Source organism: Nicotiana sylvestris, chromosome 4 (genome assembly GCF_000393655.2).
Source record: "Nicotiana sylvestris chromosome 4, ASM39365v2, whole genome shotgun sequence".
NCBI classification, from domain to species: Eukaryota; Viridiplantae; Streptophyta; class Magnoliopsida; order Solanales; family Solanaceae; genus Nicotiana; species Nicotiana sylvestris.
Genome location: NC_091060.1, coordinates 24,737,780 through 24,746,387, shown reverse-complemented (window position 1 = coordinate 24,746,387; position 8,608 = coordinate 24,737,780). Strand labels below are relative to the sequence as shown.

General features: G+C 29.9%; 1 non-coding gene across 1 annotated transcript; it reads right to left on the bottom strand.

Annotated features, from left to right (window-relative positions):
• Positions 1–1,428: 1,428 nt before the first annotated feature.
• Positions 1,429–1,500, bottom strand: TRNAC-GCA (transfer RNA cysteine (anticodon GCA)). Its single transcript has one exon. It is a non-coding gene; the product is annotated as a tRNA-Cys (tRNA).
• Between the last annotated feature and the right edge of the window lie 7,108 nt (positions 1,501–8,608).

Below are 8,608 nucleotides of genomic sequence, written 5' to 3'. Positions count from 1 at the left end.
AAAAAAGTTCTGTAAAGTGAAAAAGTTTGATTTCTTTCTTTAACAAATATAGAGAAGAAGGATTTGCAACTGCTATGATTTCTACCAAGGAAATTGCACTTGAAATGAATATCGAACCCGAATTTCGTAAGAAACATGTGATAAATAGGAAGTAACAATATGATGCGAATGTTAATAATGAAATCTCAAAATCTTTCGAAGTGTCCTTTAGAGTTGATTACTTTTAGACATAATAGACAATGCTATTTTTTCACTTCAAAATAGATTTGAACAATTCAAAGCATATGAAAATATTTTTGGTTTTCTATTTGGCAGTAAAAACTAAGATCCCTAAATGTTGTAAATTTGAAAAAATATTGCTTTAATCTTCAATGTTCCTAAAGCATAATAATCAATTCGATATTGATGGTTTAAATTTAGTTTCTGAATTAAAAGTATTAAGGAAAACAATACAATTAGAAGATAACAGTTTAATTGATACATTTAATCAAATAAAAAGATTTAATTCTTTTTCAAATGCTTAAATTTCTTATGAAATAATGTTAATAACTCATGTTACCGTTGCTTCAACGGAAAGGAGTTTTCAAAATTTAAATCGATAAAATCTTACCTAAGAACAACAATGTAACAAGAAAGGCGGTTAAATGGATTAGCTATATTGTTAGTTGAGAAATATTTATTAGGAGTTATTGACTATAAGAAAATCATTAATAACTTTGTATCTAAGAAAAGCTATAAAAAAAAATTAGACTTCAAATAAATAAAAAAAATTAAAAAGTTAAGGCCCCTCATAAAGTTTGGTTTTAGGTCATAAAATTCGCCGGGCAGCCCCTGATTATACTTTTAAAATTATGGGTTGATATCTACTATTTGTTGTAGTTTTAATCAATTTTTACATATAAATTCATACTTCGCGTCAAAAGTTTTGGGTACTATTGAACCCGGTATCATTGCGTTGGATCCGCCCCCGATTACAACATAACCAGAATGATCCCACAAGTGGGGTCTGGGGAAATAAGGTGTATGTAGACCTTATACTTTATGTAAGGTAGAGAAATTATTTTCGATAGACTCTTGACTCAAGAAAAAATTTCTAAAATAGGTTTAAAAGAAATAAGAGTAAGATTAAGATTGCAAATTTGATCTCCACAACAAATAAATAGACAAGGATGACATTTGAGAAGAAAAACATGATAGGAAAAATATTTGAAGTTTACCGATCATTACAATGTTTTTCATAAACTCATTTTCTGGTTGTTGTTGTAAAAACCAGCATAATATGAGTAAACTCTGAAAATTGATTAAGCGAAATTCTGAAGAAGTGAAAGAGGATATTGGAATCCGTTTGATAACTTTCACCATTTACAAAAGAAATGGGAAAGGAGAAATACAACTGATTGCATAAAATAAGAAACAATAAAAAAGTTAAGGGCCCAACCGGGTTCGAACCGGTGACCTCTTGATCTGCAGTCAAATGCTCTACCACTGAGCTATGGACCCTTGATGCAGGAAGAGTTCAAATATAAATAAATAATTGTAATTTCCTATTGCAAAAACTTGCGTTACTAGATACGGCCCATATCAATTGTAAAGATTTAAAAGTAGGGTCATTTTTATGATATGCTGTTTAAAGTAGTTACATAGACATTTCCTATAAAAGAAGATTAACATATTTTATTGAATATAAATTTTATATAAAAGAATATTTACATGTTTTAACCACCTATTTTCTTTTATTAAATATTTCTAATCATTTCGTAGGAAAAGAAACTAACACTTAGTAGTAAACCCATGAGTCACAATATGATATGGTCTATAAAATCCCTGTAGTTGATACTAAAGATTTACATTTTTTTAATATATTGACTAATAGTAGCACTTTTATGTAATTAATATATAAATTTTATTTCAAAAATATCATTAATCTATAAATCACAATAATTAGTAACTCAAAGTATTTAAAACTTAAAAACAATTGTGATTAAAAAAATCATCTTTGACTCTTCAAATATAAATAATCGCATAGAATTGGACAGAGAGTATATAATATGTGTAAATATATTATATACGCAACTTTCATGTCTAAGAGAGGAAAAATAGCTTCCCTCATTTTGTGATGGAAGTTAGTACTCTAACCAACGCTTACACATTAATTTATAATACTCAAAAAAATTATTAAAATACTCTTCGATTTGGCAAATATATACATGTTTTTGACTTTCCAACAGAACTACGTATTTTTCAAGAAAATATTTCCAAGAAATAAGTCCTTTTTGAAAAATATTTTTAGAAAAGTACAACAACATACCCAGTATTATCCCACATTGTGAGATCTGAGGAGGATAGTGTGTACGCAAACCTTATCCCTAGCTTGTGAAGATAGAGATGTTGTTTTCAATAAACCCTCGGCTCGTTAATTTTTTGAAAAATAATAATTTCTAATTCTTCCTATTTGACTTTAACTCAAAATATTCAATTGAGAGGGACCTAAGATCCTAGATTTTAGATTTAGGACCACTTCTTTAATAGCCTAATGTTGCCATCAAATAGTGGGTTCGAATATAACCATAGCTAACTTTACTCCATTGAAAATGATTGAACAAAACCAATATTCCCTCCTTTTACCACATATGCATTTTGGGCCGCTCAAAATGATAGGATTCACTTCCCTTGATTTAAACTTTTTGAAAATTAACTAAAATAGTCGTTCACCCAATTATATAATTTATAGCCGCCGGATGTATATGTATATAATAGTATATAATCTGTGTTTAATTTATAATATCAACTAGAAAAAACAAACAATTATTTGTGTGATGATCCCTTACTTTTTCTTAGAAAAAAGGGCAAAAAAGAATTCAATGTTTCCATTTTTATTTGCTGCTTGATTAAAAGGAAACAATTATTTGTGTAATGATTCCCTTACTTTATACATCAAATTTAATTAATCTAATTTTAGAAATACAATGACATACATTACGATGAGTATAGATTCAATCTTATCTTTCTACGCTTGATTATGAATCTTGCATGAAGTTTAACATATATTTAAATTCTCATATTTTATATTTATGATTACGTGATCCAAGTTTTAGAAAAAATTGACACTTGAGTGTTTATTGGCTTGAATTTGCAGCTAGATAAAGCTAATTTTCCTGATTAAAGTTCAATCTCATGGGTAGCAAAAAGAATCAGATTGAAGGTTTGCATTATATCTTTTTATAGTTCTTCAACCAATCCCCAAGTGGAAAGGGCAATTATCTTTTTGATAAGATTCCAAAATGGAAAGAACTTGTTATTGGGGTTTTTAAGCTTATTTTAATGTAAAAGAGGGTGAATGGAAAATGAAGGCAAAATGAAATATGTGAGTTTTCCTTTTTGATAAAGGGACATTGTCTGATATTGGAATAGGAAAAGAGTACTTGTAATGGGTATATATATACAATTGCTCTTCTTTTAGCTCTTAAAGAGTTAAGAAGAAGGCAAGCCTCGCGTCATCGTTGTCGCTCGACTCTGACTCCGAATTTGATCAAACGATTGATTGATTAATTTTTTGAACCAAATTTATTTGTTAATATTAAAGATTAATATAATATTATTTAATCCAAATTATCCGTTTTTTGTAACGGAAAATTAATCTTCCTCCATGTTTTGAATTCTCGTTTTATTTTGTGTAAATAGCTATTTATGTTATGGCCGTTTTACATGAACAATCATGACAGACCCTCTGAAGAGTTGTACCACCTCGTTTAAACTTAACATGTTGGCTATAAATAGCACACTATTTGAAGTACCACTACACCAGTGTGTAATACATTATATCCTGGGAAGAAATAATCAACAACCTCGAGTACTAGGAAGGGATTAAGTTCCCTAAGAAAACACTGTGAATTCAGTGGGCTAGGGTTAAATTTTGTTTCTTCTACATTTCTGTTTATACATTATTATTTTTTTCCAAAATTATTTTACAAATACAGTATATTAACACTTGTACCAAAAAAATGTACAAAACAATGGAGGGCTGTATCCTACATTTATGGAGAAGGATTTCTTTTAAACCATTTCATTAAATCCAAAATGGTTTCTTCTTACATATTTAATTGATGGAAAAACATATTAGCAATCTCCTCCAGGTTAGTCAAAATTCTTCAATTTGTAAAATTAAAAAAAAAAAAAAATTCTATTCAACAGAGAATAGGAAGGAAAATATCATTTAAACAGTGAAAGGAAAAGAATAGTGGGAGTATTAACAAATTAAAAATAAAACAAGTAACTAGGGTTAATGCCGTGATGGATAGGATAATTATGTTTATAATAGAGATTTTCGAGTTCGAACCCGAGAATAATTTGAAGAGCTCTTTCCCTTTTAATGGACCACTCGGTTAGAAGTCAAATTAATTGAAGACATATATCTATATACCGAACATCAAGTAAGCAATAATAATAATAACAATAACAATAACAAATTCGGTATTGCTAGAAGTAGGATCTAGGGAGGAATGTACTCCGCCTTACCCATAGCCTGAAGATCAAAGAGGCTATTTTCGATACTCTCGATTAAAGAAAAAATGAAAAAGAGTATTAGCAACAAAATAACGATACAAGATAAATAGAAGACCGAAGTCGAGATTGTAGTTAAAACACCAAGTAGTAATAGCAATCTAAAAAAAAATACTAACACTTATGTTATGTTATCAAACTAAGGAACACAAACGAAAACGCTCGACTACCGAATATCAAGTAAGAAACTAAATAAACAAAGAAGTGTTTTCCTTCATTTCTCTCTTTCTCAAATGTAATGCATAGATTTTTTCTTCACATATTTAACTCACAAGACAAAAGATATAAATATCAATCTAGCATTAAGTTGAAGTTAAACTAGAAATAGATAGAAAAATATACAAAACACTTCCTTACAACACTCAAAATCTAAGAGAGGAGAGAATTAAACTAGTCAGCTAGTCATCTAAAAGAAACTCAAGAAAGGGGTTTGGGGGGGTGTAAGTTGATAGTACAATTTACAAGCAAAAGAAACCAAAGTTGCCATTGTCAAAGTTGAGAGCATAGCTTAAAGGATCATAATGGAAAGTACTAAACTTGTTACTCTTCTTCTTCTGGTTCAAGAATTGAGTTCTGAGTTTCAAGAAAATTCTCTTGAGTTTCCTCTTCCTATACAAAAACACCAATCTTGAATTACAACACACCTCAACTACTAATCCCATCTCTATATCAAAGCTCTGAAATTCCACACTCAACATATATAGAATCTCTATTGCTAAGGTCAAAAACCAAAGCCAAGAAAATGAAGGGTGGTGTGAGTGATGGATACAGAAGAGATAAAGGGGGTTAAGAAAGATTTGAGGAGAATTTGGTTTTGGTTTGTTGTGTGTGTTTTATTAGTCTGAGAAATAAGGGGGGTTTGGCTTTGTAGCAGTGCAGAGTAACAGACTGAGAGAGCAGCAGCTGCTGCTGCTTTGTGCTGTCGCTAGCTGCTGATGCTGAGTGACTGAGTGCTGTCTATCAAATGGTATACTAGGAAAAGTGATGTTGTTTTGTTTTGGACTGGGGTTATTTGGCTTTTAAGAAGGTTCCTTCTTATCTTTAATGCCTTCTCAAATTAAAATTTTGGATATTATATAGAGGAGTAAAGGTTAGAGATTTTAGGTTTGAGTCTTCGAAATAAGGGCAATTTATTGCACTAAACTCTTGTTAAGTACGAAATTTGGGAAGGGTTGGATCATAGGGGTCTATCGTACGTAACATTATTTTGCAATTCTGTAACAGTCTATTTTATGGCTCGAACTCGTGACCCCTAGTCATACGGCAGCAACTTTACCAGTTACGCCTAGACTCCCCTTAAAAAAAAATTGTTTTGTAAGAAGCACATTCCCCTTTACCGCCTGTTTGGATGTCGCTTCATAATTTATTATATTGTAATGTTTTACATATTGTATTATGAGCATTACATGGCACATGACATCAGTACTATAAGCTTCAATTTAGATTAGGTAGTCTGACTCGGCACGGAGTTTAAGAAAAAGAAATACTAAGACTTTTGAAACTTGTTATTTTAAAAGCTTAGAGGTAAAAGTTTTGTGGAACTATGATATTTGTGTGGCTATAAAAGCTTCTCATTACTATAAAATGGATAAAATCAAGAGTTCAAAATTAAATTATTTTCAGTTATAAAAATGTTAGAACAGACTAATAAGGAAAATATGTCATCTAAATTGAAACAAAAAGAGAAGGAATATAAGCTTAAAACAAACTCAATAACAATAGGAAACATCTGTATAGTTGTTAGTATAACTCTTGAGGCTCCCAATAAATGTACTAAACTAATTCCTATTGTAAGATTTTTTAAAACTTTCAATACAATAAAAAATTACTCTGGAAAATTAGTCGAAATATGTATAAGTTGATTTTACACACAATTATAAAAAAATTATTTTCTAAAACCTCTAATCTATTATCGGTCATTTTCAATACTAGGGGACGGGGGAGGGGGGGGGGGGTTGTGGTAACATGGTCTTTGGTCAAGATTACAATAATATGGCAAAACGTACAAGCAGATATAGAGGTTGATTGGATTTGGAGATGTGGATTCTGTTTCGGTTTACTGTGTTGACATCTCTATAGATTCGTTGTCTGTTCCTTTACACATTTTTAAGGTTTCTTAAAAAAATAGGAGCAATTTAGATTACATTGTTTGTACTTTTATCTAGGGGTTGTTCAAGTCGAACCGAAAAATCGAATCAAACTAAAAAATCGAACCAAATCGATTAAAAAACTCGACTAGGTTTGGTTTGACTTGGTTTGGTATTGAGTAAAAAATCTTAACCAAATCGACATATAAATATATAAATTTTTTATTTATATTTTTAAGACTTTATAGTGAATTTTCTTTAGAAAATGTAGAAATATTTGGGATCCTCTCATGTATTAACCTTGAAAGCGTAAATTAACGAAAAATTATTGTTAGACGACTAAGAAAATAACTATCATGTGTTACTAAAAAAATTCTCCCATTAGAATATTTTAATAGATCATATGTTTGTCAATTTTTTCCCATATTTACTAAACATATATTCATTTATCAAAGTTTTATCTATAATTTTAACAAAGTAAGATTGGAATAATATTCATATAACAAAAAATCCGAAAAACCCGACAAAACCGAACCAATCCAAACCGATATAGTTGATTTGGTTTAGTTTTGATAAAAACCGAACCAACCCGGTCCATGTACACCCCTACTTTTACCCTTGAGATTTCTCAAACTTGACACAAAGGTCTCTTAAGATATTAGAATTGCATAAACTACGTACCTCAAACGAAAACCAAAATGAAGGAAAAGTGTTTTCCTAGATAGTGTTTAATCCCTTCCATAAATTTATCAATTATCTTTTTCTATTCCCTTATCGGACTTTCAAAATATTAAAAATTCACTTTTGTGACCATTGTATTTTTCACAAACTTGTTCTTTATTTTGGAAAGCTTATGTATTCAATAAGAGCCCGTTTGGACATAAGATTTTTTTCGCTTTTTTCGAAAAAAATTCAATTCTTTCGAAATTAATGTTTGGTTATAAAAATTTTAATTTCCACTTGAAAATGAATTTTGGAATTTTTCGAAAATTTAAAAAACTCCAAACTGTTTTCAAAATATTTTCACTCAGATCACTCACAAAAATTAAAAACAACCCAAAATTATATGCATGTTCAAACACACTCTAATTTTCAAATACCAATTTTACTTGAAAAAAAAAATCACTTTTTTTTTTTTGAAATTTTACAATTCTTATGTCCGCCCACTAAAATTCACTTATCTCCCTTAAACTTTTATAGTTAGTGGGAGAAGCAATTGCACTTAAATTTTGTTCTAGTATGAAATGGGTTGAAGAAATACTAATACTTTCTTCTCTTGTTCATCTTTTACTTTATCTGTAAATAGAATTTATCTTTTGGGTAAAAGTATTTTTGCTTTTATCAGTTGGTCTTGTTGAAAAATATTAGTAGAAAGTTTAGTCATTTGCGCCCACAAGTAAACATACAGGAGATCAAAATACACAAATCTCCATAGCTAGGAGCAGTGGCGTACGCAAAAAATTTTATAAGTGATGTCAATTTTTGAAGAAATAAACAAAAGAATAAATCACTATAATAATAAGCGGTATCATTTTCTATATTTATACCCAATAATTTTATCTTTCCATGTGAATATTTAGTAAAATTCTGGACCAAGCGGTGTCACGTGATACCGTTTGAGAAAGGGTGTGTCCACCCATGGCCGGGAGGTCAAGTTTGGGAATTGTCACGAGGGTTTTGGTTCAAATTTTAACCGAAATAAAAAATAGTAGATTTTTTTTTTAATTTTTCTAATTTTTGATGGATAGAACTAGTCGATGTTGGTGGGAGATAATAAATGCATGATAAAATAATTAAATACGTGCAAATTAACCTGAATATCGCTATCGAATACTCCACCCATTTCAATTTATGTGAACTTACTTCTTTTTTTGTTCATGCTAAAAAGAATGACCTTTTTCCTTATTTGAAAATAATTTACTTGTATACGATAGAAATCGGGGCTACCCAATTTCGTGGGC